Here is a 14,288-nt window from a genome sequence, read left to right on the forward strand (position 1 = left end):
TGCTAGAGGCAGAATAAAGTGGAATCAGAAAAGGAAGAATCATGGGATTCATCACAGAGGGATGAAAATCTTTTGATAATTATTAAGAAGTGGGATATATAAAACAAATACTGATGTGGTTACTTACTCCCCTACTCATCCCCCCAACATTAAAGGGCCCCAAACAAGTCTGCTCTATTTACCTCAGTTTGGAGAAAATGGGAATATTTGAATGGGCTTTATGTAAAATGGTTGTGTCTCTTTTGCCTGATTGTTTTGTGGGAGTGAACTTTGTGTCTCACTGTGGAATGCTTCCCCTGCCTGGTATTGTAAGACAGGCCATATACATCCACCTTTTGGACAACGTAGTACGTGAATTGAACATACTAAAAGAAGTCAATAGGGTTGCCTGATCCCACGTAGTGTAAGGTGGAAACTGGGGATTGACAGGAGTAGTGGTGGAGGACTTTTGTCCCTAGCGTGAACTGGTTTAGGGTTGACTTATGCACTCAGATAGAGGGCCTTTGTTGAGTGCCTTGTGCAGATTTTTTAAAGATGTGGTACATAAACCCCGAAATTCTAGAACATAGAAATATTTTGATTTCCATTTTAGTTGTTGGAAATCTCCTTGATATAAAGAAGCAAGTGAAAGAAAATGTAATTGGACCAGCAAGTCAGCCTTTTCATATCATTTAGGCGGCAACCCAGTTCTTTTGGGGAAATTGAAAACATTGTCTTGTAATCTCTACCTAAACAGAAATGTAAACACAGCTCACTATTGCCTAAGACTGGACCCTGTTACCTCAGTCAGGTAGTACCTGAAACCAAAGGGGGAAAAAAGAGGGAAAGAGAGCTTTAAAAAGTGCAACCTGCTGGAAAGACTTCCTTGCCCCAAAATCTAATTCATAGTCTCTGTAAAGATTTTTCAAGGACAAATGCAAATCTTAAAAGTCTCTTCCACAAATACTAAAAAGCCTTAGTCTTCTGAGCAGATAAACTTAACTTATTCCAACTGTTATTTATAAACTAGTGAGTTTTATATTGCAATACCTGATTCATGACTAAAGTTTTAAAATGAAACTATGAGATCACTGGTTGTGTCTGTATGTCTGTGGTGTATGTTAGAGATATGGTGTTTTTTCTACCTCTGATAGTATTATTGAAATTAATTTGTAAAAGATTCATGACTAAAGTTTTAAAATGAAGCTGTGAGATCACTAGTTGTGTCTGTATGTCTGTGGTGTATGTTGGAGATATGGTATTTTTTGAGTTCACTGGTTGCGTCTGTATGTCTGTGGTGTATGTTAGAGATATGGTGTTTTTTCTACCTCTGATAGTATTATCAAAATTAATTTGTAAAAGATTCATGACTAAAGTTTTAAAATGAAGCTGTGAGATCACTGGTTGTGTCTGTATGTCTGTGGTGTATGTTGGAGATATGGTATTTTTTGAGTTCACTGGTTGCGTCTGTATGTCTGTGGTGTATGTTGAAGATACGGTATTTTTTTCTACCTCTGATAGTATTATTGAAATTAATTTGTAAAAGACCTCTGTTTACTTTGCTTAAAAGTGCTTACAAATTAAATATTTTTAAATGTAATAGAAACAAACCCAAATATTTTTCAAGTTCATGTGATCCAGGATTAATCTTTAACAAATAAAAGTATATTTAAGGTTATCAGTTCAATTAAAATAGGCATGTGTTTAGAGTTGTCAGCATTAAATGTAAAACTTTTATTCAACCTAGGTTTATCAAAAGTCAAATAAGTTTATGTTATCTCTGATACAAAATTTGTCAGCAAGAAAAATAGCTTGGGATGTTGACCAACTTTGTCTAATGTCTCCTGAAGTTTTCAAGGGTGATCTAAACATAATTTTTGAGAACAGTGATGTAGATAAATGTAAGTAAGCTAAAACTTAAAAACAGCTTCCAAAATAATTTGGAAACAAAACTGTACAGTTTTGCTAACTTAAATTAAATGATGAAAATTCATCGAATGTCTAGATCATTTCCAAATATGATAAATATTAACTGCTAAATGAGTATAAATATACTTACTTTTTGTCTTCTTATTACAGAAAAACTAAATATGTTTAGATTTATTAGAAACATGTCATGTACCACATTAAAAAAATATTATGTTATGAGGAAATGTATGTTTCTAGAAATTATGAAATGTATTCACATGTTTGCCAACCAAAAAATATTGGTATAACAAACAGGTCACAATTGCTTACTCCTTAGTTTTCACTAGAAATTAAGGCTTCTAAGGGTTAAGAATTCTAATTAATATAAATAATTAAAATAATTAAAATTAATAAGGAAAACATCTTTATATGTAAGGGGAAAAAAGTATAAGGAATGGAAATGAATTTTGTTAAAGGGAAAACAAATAATTTTGTCCTAAAAAGAAGTTAAAAGAAAAAGGAGAGAGAGAGAGAAAGGGAAAGCATAGGACAAAATTTGAATATACAAAAGAAAGGTGTTATAGAGGTTTATGGAAAATAAACCCTGAGAAAAATTTTTGTGCATGGTTAAGACTGGCTAAGAATAAAATAGAATAAATTTAGAATAAATATAATAAATTTACTTGAGTGAATGAATTTTAATATTAAAACTAAGCTGTTGCAAAATTCGAATTTGAATTTTTCTCTCTGTTAAGGGGACAAAGTTATCTTGCATTATTGATCTGTTTTTGATAGCAGATTGTAAAAGTTCTTTACCTTTTAAATAATCTGTTGTAATTTTCTGTATTTGCCTTTGAAATTTTTTTTTTCTTTTTTTTTTTTTTTTGCTGTATGTGGGCCTCTCACTGTTGTGGCCTCTCCTGTTGCAGAGCACAGGCTCCGGACGCACAGGCTCAGTGGCCATGGCTCACAGGCCCAGCCGCTCCACGGCATGTGGGATCTTCCCGGACCGGGGCACGAACCCGTGTCCCCTGCACCGGCAGGCAGACTCTCAACCACTGCGCCACCAGGGAAGCCCTGCCTTTGAAATATTTTATTGTCACTTTGTTTAAGTGAATAAGTATTCTTTCACAGTGACCTATGATCCTATTTGACCAAGTGTTTTAAACCTTTTGATATCTTTGACAAATTTCCCCAAATCAAATTCTAGATGAAGTCTTTTTGACCTCTAGCTAACTTTGAGGTTTTCAGATAGCCCCTGAAAAATCTCAAAGAGAGATATTAAACTTATTAGGCTTATTTGGTGTGTTAAATTACATGGAAAGCATTGTCAAATGAGTGATAATTTGAGATAAACCTTAGGTTATATTGTATGAATGAATGTTACTAATATAAATGTTATAGAAATTATATAAAATTCTTAAAACTCAGATATGTCCTGGTATAATATCAATCACAATTCGAGTTATTATTTTATAATGTTGTATGTCACAGAAATAACCAAATTTCCTTGTCAATTGCATTATAATAAGATCTTTAACCATACCATTTTAAGTATTTTGTCATTTATAGACAGTTACTGTTTTACTCTGATGCTTTCACAAAAATGCTTCACGTTCAAGAAGATTTATAGAAAGAATTTTTTGACATATATACCTTTCTGATAACTTTCAAATCATATACTTAACTGAGTAAGAAATTACAGAACTCTAATGAAAACCCTGATGGCTTCATAAAACTGCTAACAAAGATCAAGATCAATAAGAATTAATTATACCAAACTGAATGAACTGATGAACATGATCATAATTTTTATGATTTTTCATCTGAACTATTACAGGCTTTTTAATCTCTGCTTTCCAGATATAAGGAAATCTTTCCTCTTAAGCTAACAATATTATAGCTACTTGGTAAATTATACATTTGTAAGTAGAATTGAAACATTTATCTTTTTTTATCCCTACCTGATTGCTCCAGAATTTGGAGACTCTTAGTGAGTATTCTTATTTTCATGGCAATATAGTTATTTGTATAAGTTCACTAAGAATATGTTCCCTTTATAACAGGACCCAATTGGAAACTTTGGCTATGGCTTTGGCTGGAAAGTCATTTTTGAGAATGTGCATAGAATCAGATACATCCAGACAGCTTTAAGGAACTGAGGTTGACTTTAGGGAGCCATAAAATCCCTTAGAAAGTTAGCCTGGTGCCCTGCTAACAGGTTCTCAGTGGCCTTACCAGGTGAGTAAGGAAGATCACTTCCTGGCAGGCACAAGAATCTCAGAATATTTTGGGGACCTCAAGAAGAGAGGAATTCACCCAAATAGATAGGTATTACAGGCAAGTCAGATGGCAAGTCCTTGGTGTGGCTTCATGGCTTCCTGGCCTCCATAGGCTAAAAAAAATTTAATCTGGAATTCCTTGTGAAAAGTTCCAGCAAAGCAAATTTAAAATAGTCTTTACGGTCAATCACTATTCTTTCTGGATTTAAGTAATCAGGCTAGGTTTAATAAAACTAAATTTATTTAGCAAACAAATTAAACGTTAATTCAGCTAGCTTTGTTAGAAATAAGGGTGACTTTAGAGAAAAAAGTTGTTTTTCAGTAGAACTTTAATACACAGTCATGGATATTAGATGCTAGTTCTGTTAATTGTCTTCAAGGTTTTGCTTTTCCACTCGTTAGCTGGTCTGGATCCTGAATTCTTCTAGCTTACTCAAATTTTTTACTACAACTTTTCAAACTAATGTTTCTAATTTTTCTCCCACTTTGGACGTGGAATCATTGAGAACTAAAACTGCCTTTTTCCTGAAGCCCTGTGAACTGAACAACTTGATATAAACTTAAGAGAGGTTACCTCAATAGCCCATGTTTAGACAATCTTTGTGCTTATTGCTGTGTAAGGCACTCAGAAAGTTTAGCTGAACGCGTGATGACATCCTCAGAGACATTTCAAATTGCAAAAGATGCTTCAACCCTGACATCAAGAAATCTTCTGGACTGGCAGCAATCAGAACTCACTCAGACAGTGAGTTTATAACTTGCTCCAATCATTAACCATTGCTTTTCTTTTGTCTCCATAGAAATGCCTCTTATTAAATACCCAACTTCTTACACCCTAGAGGCCTAGCTTTGGGAGCCCACCTGCATTTCTGCTTCCTGAAATGAGTAACTGAACTGACCTATTAACAGGACTAAGATACTGGTTCAATGAGTTATAAAGCAATCTATCAACTTAACTTCTGGACTGTGAAACTTAAGAGAAGTTTCAAAAGTGGGACTACAGAGGAGCAAAATTTCTCACCCCAAAATGTTTCTTTGGCATGCAGATTATTTTGAGTTGAAAAAATTCAAAGCCCAAAAGACTCAGGAAGAACCTTTGACCTTCCTCCTAACTGCCTAAAGAATGTAGATAGAGGACCTGTTTCAGGAAGGGAGCTATCACCATAGATAACTATGGTATGAACTGGGTGTGTACACAGGGGGGAACCTAGCAGTGTGTTTTTTAAAATTCCTCTCTGTCTCACTGTCTCTGCATGGCCAGCAAACATTTGTTTACCAAACAGTTGCTTTTCCATCTCCATGTAAATTGCCTTCCCCTTCTTTGAAGTCCCAAACTGCTATCCCCAACATCCTATTTTGTCTTTAGTTGAAGATGATATGTAAGGTGAGGTTTCTGCCATTTTGGTGAGTTATCCTGTTTTCCTGGGTCTCTCCAATGTATACATGTTATTAAAATTTTGTGTGATTTTCTCCTGTTAATCTGTTTCATGTCAATTTAATTCTTAGACCAGCCAGAAGAACCTAGAAGGGTAGAGAAAAATTTCTTCCTCCTGACAGAGTGAACCTGCAAAACCCTACACACATGAACCTTGGACCCTAACAAAGGCAGAGACCCTGATTCTTGCTAGGTTCTCTCTCTCTCTCTCCCCCCAGATCCCTCCCTCCCTTCCTCCCTCCCTCTCCATGACCTCACAGTGTGGTCCTGGAGCTTGCGGTGTACCCTCCAAGACCTGTGAGTAATAAACCTTTTTCCTTAAAGTTCCCTGATGGTTTTTGCTGAAGTGCATCCTGCAATCATAATAAGAACTACAATGACCAGACCAGCCACAACTTTGGATCAGGTCAGGGAAATGTCTGTGGGGACTGACTGCTTGTAATATAGGCCCTGGGCAAGTGTCTTAGGCATTCCTAACCATGAGCATCACTATCAAGAATCTGAGACTAACACAACACACACACACAAGTATTATATGTAGTAATGTTGAACATTTTTCATTTATTTTGCTGGTTACTAGGTGGTTTCTTTCAAGCTGAAGCATTATGTCTTTCTTCAGTTCTAGAACAATTTTTTTGACTATTTCTACCTCATTATTTATGTTACCTTTAAGACAGTTTTTTATTTATGGGAGAAAATATTTGCAAACTACACAACTGATAAGAGATTAATATCCAGAATGTATAAAGAACTCCTGCAACTGAACAAAAACAACAACAAAAAAACCAAGTTATAAAATGGGCAAAGGATTTGAACAGATATTTCACCAAAGAAGGTATACAAATAGTCACTAAGCACATAAACGGATGCTTAATGGTGCTGAATTATACACTTAAAATGGTAAATTTTGTTATGTATGTATGTTTTACCACAATAAAGGATTTCTTTATATGTATGTATTTAAATTTTATATAGATTAACTTTTTTCCAAAATTTCCAATTTTTGTCCTTTTAAGCTTCATTTTGGTAAAATTCCTGGTGTCAATATTCTAGTTCACCATTTTGTCTTTAGTTGTGCCTATTCAGCCCATCAGTTCATTGATTTAAAATCTAATTTCAGTGATCATTTTTAATTTCTAGAGATGTTATTTAAAATTCTAGATGTGGAATTCATCAACATTTATTTATTGAGCACTTACTTCCTAAGGCACTGGAGCATAGAAATGCACAAAAAATGTCACATCCCTGCCCTCCTGGTGCTTACACTCTAGTGGGTAGACAGGTAATAAACAGATAAACAATAAAATTATGGCCTAATGTCATGAAATGCTATGAAGAAAGGGAAAGTATGTATAGAGATAAAGAATTACAGAAAGTGGACAGGGAAGCCTCTCTAAAGAGTTGTTGTGTGGACAGAACTTTTAATAAAGGAATGAAATTTATGAATGTTTGGTGAAAGAGTGTTATAGGTAGGGGAAAGACTAAGTGATGATAAAATGTTTTGGGAGTTCAAGAAATACCAAAGATGAGAGTGTGGCTGGTGTAGGGTGAGGGGAGCTACTGCAAAGGTCCTGACTTAGTTAGACGCTGGTGGTAGAGTTGGATGAGGTGAGAAGTCATCATACCAGAGACAGTTTGAAGATAGAACTGATAGGATTTGCCACTGTGGGATGGGAGAGAAAGGTAGATCAAGGATTCGCCAAGGTCTTTAGCCTGAATCACTGAGTGAATGGCATTACCATTTTCTGAGATGGGGAAGACTGAAGGTGAGCAAGTTTGAAAGCAGGTGTTAGACATCTACATGGCGATGTCCCATAGGCAGGTGGATGTTTGGATCTGAAGTTCAGAAAAGAGGTAAGGAATAGAAATGGAAATGAGTGTAGATACAGGAGAAAAGAGGTATAAAGGCTCTGCCTTAAAGCACCACTTTCTGGGTATATTAACTACATTTACTTTAAAATGGCCTCCTGTTTTCCCTATTAACCATATTTCCTCAGATATTATTTCTATTTGGTCATATTAGGTATTAGTTTCCAGTACATTTGAAAAACATTTCTAAAAATTAAAATGTTTTTCTAAAATTTTAATTTTTTCCTACCTTGGATTGCTGCCCACTCAGAGACTGAATAAAGTGAATGTTAATATAGAGACAGACTTTACTATAGTCACTGAAAAGACTTTTTAATTAAAGCCCAGTAAAATCCCATTTACTTTATATATCAGGATTTTCCCAACTCTTAGATATTAATGGTCATCCAAGAGTCACCGCAGAGTTGAAAAAATAATTTAACATGAAGAAAAACACCAAAACAAAGAATAAAAAGAGCTTGGCACAATTGGCTTTGCAATTGTGACAAATGCATCATACTTGTATAAGCTGTTTAATAATAAGGAAACTACTTGTGAGTTATATAGGAACTCTACTATCTTCACAATTTTTTCTGTAAATCTAAAACTATTGTAAAATAAAAAGCTTATTAAAAAAAAAGGAACTTGGGGAAACAGGGTTAATGTGAAATGAAGAAGAATATAATGGAAAGAAGAAGAATATAATGCAACCATGAGGCAAGAGCCATATGTCATAAAAAGGAACATCTAGGTAATAAGGAAGAGTTCTTGGGAATTAAAAACATGGAAGCAGAAATGAAAGAATGTGTTAAAAGTCTTGAAAGATAAAGTTAAAGAAATGTCCCAGAAAATATAACAAAAAATACAAAGAGATAGAAATTAGGGAGAAAAGACACACAGATGAGAGAAACAGTTCAGGAATTGCAAGATTCATATACTTGAGTTCCAGAAAGACAGCACATAGGAAAAGATGGAGAGGAAACAATCTAAGACATAATAAAAGAAAATTCCCCAAAGGACATGAGTTTCCAGATTGAAAGGCTCCCTCAAGTGCCCAACATACTGATTATAAGAGGTCCCACAGGGCTTCCCTGGTGGTGCAGTGGCTGAGAGTCCGCCTGCCGATGCAGGGGACACGGGTTCGTGCCCTGGTCTGGGAGGATCCCACATGCCGCGGAGTGGCTGGGCCTGTGAGCCATGGCCGCTGAGCCTGCGCGTCCGGAGCCTGTGCTCCGCAATGGGAGAGGCCACAACAGTGAGAGGCCCACGTACCACAAAAAAAAAAAAAAAAAAAGTCCCACAACTACTTATACCATTGTAAAGTTAAACATAAATGAAAATAAAGAAAGCTCCTAAATATTCTAAAAGGGGGATCGGAGGACAGGTCATATAAAAAGGATCATGTGTAAATGTAGGGTCAGACTTCTCATTAGCAATATTAGAAGCCAGACAGCATAGACCGATGCCTTCAAACTTTTTGTTTTTAATTAATTTATTTTATTTATTTTTGGCTGTGTTGAGTCTTCACTGCTGTGAGCGGGGGCTACTCTTCCTTGCAGTGCGCAGGCTTCTCATTTCAGTGGCTTTCCTTGTTGTGGAGCACCAGCTCCAGGTGTGCGGGCTTCAGTAGTGTTGGCACATGGTCTCAGTAGCTGTGGCTCGTGGGCTCTAGAGCGCAGGCTCAATAGTTGGGCACATGAGCTTAGTTGCTCCGCAGCATGCAGGATCCTCCTGGACCAGGGATTGAATGCCTGTCCCCTGCATTGGCAGGAGGATTCTTAACCACTGCACCACCAGGGAAGTCCCCAATGCCTTCAAACTTCTGAAGGAAATGATTTCCAACAAAGGAGTCTATCATTAACTATTATGCAATAATAAAAGTAGAATGAAGACATACAATGTGTATCAATTAGGATCAGTTAGGTGATGTTACAGTAACAACCATCCCCCAAATCTTTGTGGCTTATTATAACAAGTTTATTTCTTGCTTATGCTACACCCCTTTGTAAATCTGAGAGTAGGGGAGATCCTGCAACACTGCCCTTTTTCATGATCCAGGTCAACACAACAGCCACCATCCTGGACATCACCTATCATTGTGTTAGTGCCAGTTTCACACTAGCAATTAGTGCTATGGCATGAAGGGAACATGCCACTTCTACTCATGTGGCAAGGAGGTGTGATGTTACTCCATGTCTGGAAAACAGAAAAGCACTGATGCCCGCACACAAGTTCTTAATAACCAATCCACCTTGGTACTCTTTCTCAAGAAACTCCTGGGTGATATGCCGCTCCCAAATGAGTAGCAAAACAAGAAAGAAGATGGCATGGGACACCTCACACAGAAAAGAAGGGAAGGAGATTCCAGGATGACAGCTGTGGGCAGGCCTAAGTGTGACTAGGCAAAATTGGATTAACAGGATGGAGGACAGAAGGAATGGATCTAAGTGGGTCCAACATCAAGAAAATTAACAAAAAGAGACAATTAAACCCAGAAGAAAAATGTTATAGAGAGGAATCACTATTTGGCTCACAGTGAACAATGTTTAAAGTCATTTAATAATAGAAACACTGTGAATGAACTTAACTGAAAAATGGGTTCAACTATATTGAGAAGATGGGAGTTGGTGAAATGTTGAAATGTGTGTGAGGGATAATGTTAAGACACCTGAATCTTCATCTTCTATAGCATGTTGTTAATGAACAGCAGCAAAATGAAAACATCATAAATACCAGAAGAGCAAGCTACTTAAAAATATAAAGAAATTTTTAGAAGTAACTAAAAGAAGTAGTTGCCTTTTGGAAATGGGAATCTGGGGTGGGGAAGGGTGGGCCAGGACAGATTTTTATTTTTATAAACCTCATGCTTTTATCTGAATTCTTAAGCTATAATATACGTAAGTATATATGTATATGCATATATAGTATATGTACTAAATGGGAAAAAAATCAAAATTAAGCAAAGTTGTATCTTTAATTGTTCTTTATAATATTTTACCTAACGTATTTAGCATTATGTGTCAGTCACTATTATCAGTGATTTATGTGTATTGAACAGTGGAATAATATCTTATTGTGGGATGTAGAAAAATTTGTTTGGATCTAAAATCAAATAGATTTGTTGGCATAATATTAAAATTAACTGAAAATCCCTTAAATCTCCCATTACCCTGCAATATATCAAACAGGTAGTTTTGTATACACACCCTTGAATCCATTCCTGCAACCTTTCCTTAGATAATATTTCTTAAGGGCTCTCAATTCATTATTATTATTTTTATTATTGTAGGGGTATAAAGTTGAGTTATTCAGACTGCTAAGTTTATAAATCACTTGTAGTCTCTTTATTCATTCATCCATTTTTTCCCCCCACTTTGTCTCCAGTCCCGACTCCCATTCTCATCCCTTGTCCTTCTGGACACCTGCTCTAATGTCTTTAATTATACCTGTAGCCTTGCAAAATATGCAGTGATAATCAATCAATCAAATAATTTGTGAAAAATTTAAAAAGTGAGGTTCAGGTCATCCCTGGATAGCTCCTGTCCTGTGGCTCAACAAAGCTATTGAAGCCTCTGGTTCTTCTGAGATCTTTGTTCCACTACCCACAGTATTAACTTCTTTGTAAGACCAATATCAAGATAATTTTAAGACCAGTATTCCTCACTGGCTATAAGACAGCAGCTGATGGTAATCAGTCCTGCATGATTCCATGTTCATGTCCAGCCAAAGAGGAAGACTGGTTTCAAGAGGTTTTTTCTTAAGAACAAGGAACAAATTTTCTAAGAGATCCTGAGAGTTCTGCTCAAGTCTCCTTGGTCGACATTGAGTTGGATCTGTCCACACCTGAATCAGTAAGTGTAAAGGAGAGAAGGGATGATTTGCTGATACACAATGGGAGGCACAGAATGGATATTGGAGTCAATCACAATCCTAGAAAGCCACTTCACTGGTCTCCCTTTTATCTTCCTTTCCACCGATCCATTCGATACAGCAACCATCTGACTACACCACTCATCACTTAAAATCCTTCAACAGTATGGAAGCTAGTCTTCAAAGATGACCCTCCCACTGAATTACACCTCCTGGTATTCACATCTTGAATCTGGGTTGGCTCTGCAATTTGCTTTTGACCAATGATGCCATGTGACTTCTGAAAGTGGGTCATAAAAAACTTTACTGTTTCTGCTAGAACACTGTTTTTTAGAATACTCCCTCTAGGAAACCAGCCACCATACTGTGAGCTGCTCAAGCTGCATGACAAAGCAATGAATAGGCGCAATGTTGACAGCCCCAGCTGAGCACCCAGCCAACAGCCACATCAGTGAGCCACCTTGGGCATCCAACCTGGTCGAGTTTTCACATGACTGCAGCTTTTGTATGATGGCAACCACCTGTAAGACTTCCAGTGAGAACTGCCCAGCTGGGCACAGTCAACCGACAGAACTGTGAGAGATAATAATAAATGGGTGCTTTATGCCATTAAGCTCTGATGTGGTTCATGACTTAACAATAGACCACTGAAACAAATGTCTTCCCGCACATATCAGTTTTGGTTGCATCTGGCTGTGAATAAGAGGACCTGAGCAATAATGACTTAAACAAAGGCCTTCAATGATCCTACATATCAAGGGGCCTGGGGGAGGCAGTTCCAGGGTTTGCCCAGAGGCTTGGAAATGTCAAGGACCCAGGTGCTACTTTTCCATTCTGTCATCCTCCACCCGGTGGCTTTGTGTTTTTAAGATTGTCATGCATTCCAGATGACCACAGTGCCACACTGTCACATACAGTCAGGACAAGAGGGGCAAGGCAAAAAGGATGTCTTCTCTTGATCTCTGAGGTTTTATTTGAAAATCTAATTTTTCCCAAGAACCCTCCAGCATTCTTTCATTTTTCCTTTATTGGTCAGAACTGGCCACTTGCCAACCCCTCTCTGGTCACTGGGAAAGGAGGCAAAGAATTAGCCAACCAGTTATGACTTATCTTTTGAGTCTGGGAGCTGGGCTTACCTTCACTGAGATCAAGGGGTCTCTGCCTACTGCCTGAATAAAGTGGGGTTCTGTTTTCAAGAAAGAGGGAGTAGAATTGGATGTGCCACTGTGCCAGCCACACCATTACCTAAAGCCCCATCCTTAACTATCCTTCCTTCTGTGTCCCATCCCCACTAGCCCTTCCTTTCCTCTTCTGTGAATCTTGGCACATGTACCTGGAATGCACACTCTGTACCTAGAATGCTCTCATCTCCCAGCCAAGATCTGAGATATATATCCTTCAGATCTCAGCTCACACACTACTTTCTCAGGGAGCTCTCCCCTCCCTGAGTTATAAGCTCTCTTAGGACTCGGCACTTTTTTTTTTTTTCCAGGACTCTGCACCTCTTGGTTTCACGTAATAAAACCTAAGTATGTAGTTGTGTATGTATGAATTAATGTCTGCCTTCTCCATTGACCAAAGGTAGGAGCTGTGACAATATTTTCATCACTGTATTCACAAGTATCTAGTGCATACTCAATAAATAATTATAAAATATATGAACACTGTGTTTTTCTCTTTCACCTTCACCCACACCTCCCTATGCTGGTGTTGTATAAACACTGAGTCATTTTAAAATGTTATTCTGAATCCTAAATCCTGAAAAACTTCAAAAGGGTGATCTTAGATTGTCCAAGCAATGATTGTCCAGCATTTTACTTAAACAAGAGCTTTTTTTTTTTTTTTTAGCGGTACGCGGGCCTCTCACTGTTGCGGAGCACAGGCTCTGGACACGCAGGCTCAGCAGCCATGGCTCAAAGGCCCAGCCGCTCCGCGGCATGTGGGATCTTCCTGGACCAGGGTACAAACCCGCGTCCCCTGCATCAGCAGGCGGACCCTCAACCACTGCGCCACCAGGGAAGCCCTAAGAGCTTATTTTATGCTTGGTGAAATTATTAGGTTTCAGTTCAGGATACTACAAATAAACAATTTATAATGTCATAGAATCCTATTCATCTTTCAAGTTTTGGATAACTACGTTACACGTTTTTTTTTAAAAGTGCAGATTAACATAATTAGGAGAGCCCTCTTAAAGAAGGATAAATTAATTGCTCTAGAAACGAATGTATTTTATAGTATACCCAACCTGAGGGTCCTGGGGTGATGCTGTGACTAGGTTTCTTGGGGAACAGAATCTTAGTATTGGAGGAAGTTTTGAAAGGTAGATGATTTGGTATTGGAAAAATTTCTGTGCCAATATTCTACAGATAGTTGTAAAAAAATAGTATTTCCATACTTTATTTTAAAGGAGAAACCCAGGTCTAAGTTATCGTTTGTGCTTATGAATATCCCTCCTATACATACGAGCTCTGTGACCTTGGGCAAGTTGTTTAATCTCTCTGTGCCCCAGTTTCCTCAATTGTGAAATGACATGAGACCATTGTGAGGATTAGGCAAGTTAGTATATGCAAAGTGCTTAGAACTGTGTCTGGCTCCTGGTAAGTGCTGTGTACCTGGGGTTGTTACTCCAATGTCTAGCATAGTGGCAGGATCTCAACGCAGAGCCTCCAAAAGCATGGGTTTTCAAAGTTTGAATCCAGGCTCTACCACTTAACCAGCTCTAGGAACTTTGGTAAATCATTTATTCTCTCTAAACCTCTGTATTCTCATCTGTAATGGGGATATTAATATCTACCTCATGAAATACAGTTTAAATTAAATCAAGTTGTGGCTGCAAGTACCTCGTACACCATGCTGCTCTCACTTGATGCCTCAGACACCAAGAAGCCATCATCCCCTCATGGCAGCCCAGAGTGCCCTGGACTATGGGGCCTGAAGGGCATGCAGGAGCCATCAAGTTCAAATTC

Source organism: Globicephala melas, chromosome 6, assembly GCF_963455315.2.
Source record: "Globicephala melas chromosome 6, mGloMel1.2, whole genome shotgun sequence".
Lineage (NCBI taxonomy): Eukaryota > Metazoa > Chordata > Mammalia > Artiodactyla > Delphinidae > Globicephala > Globicephala melas.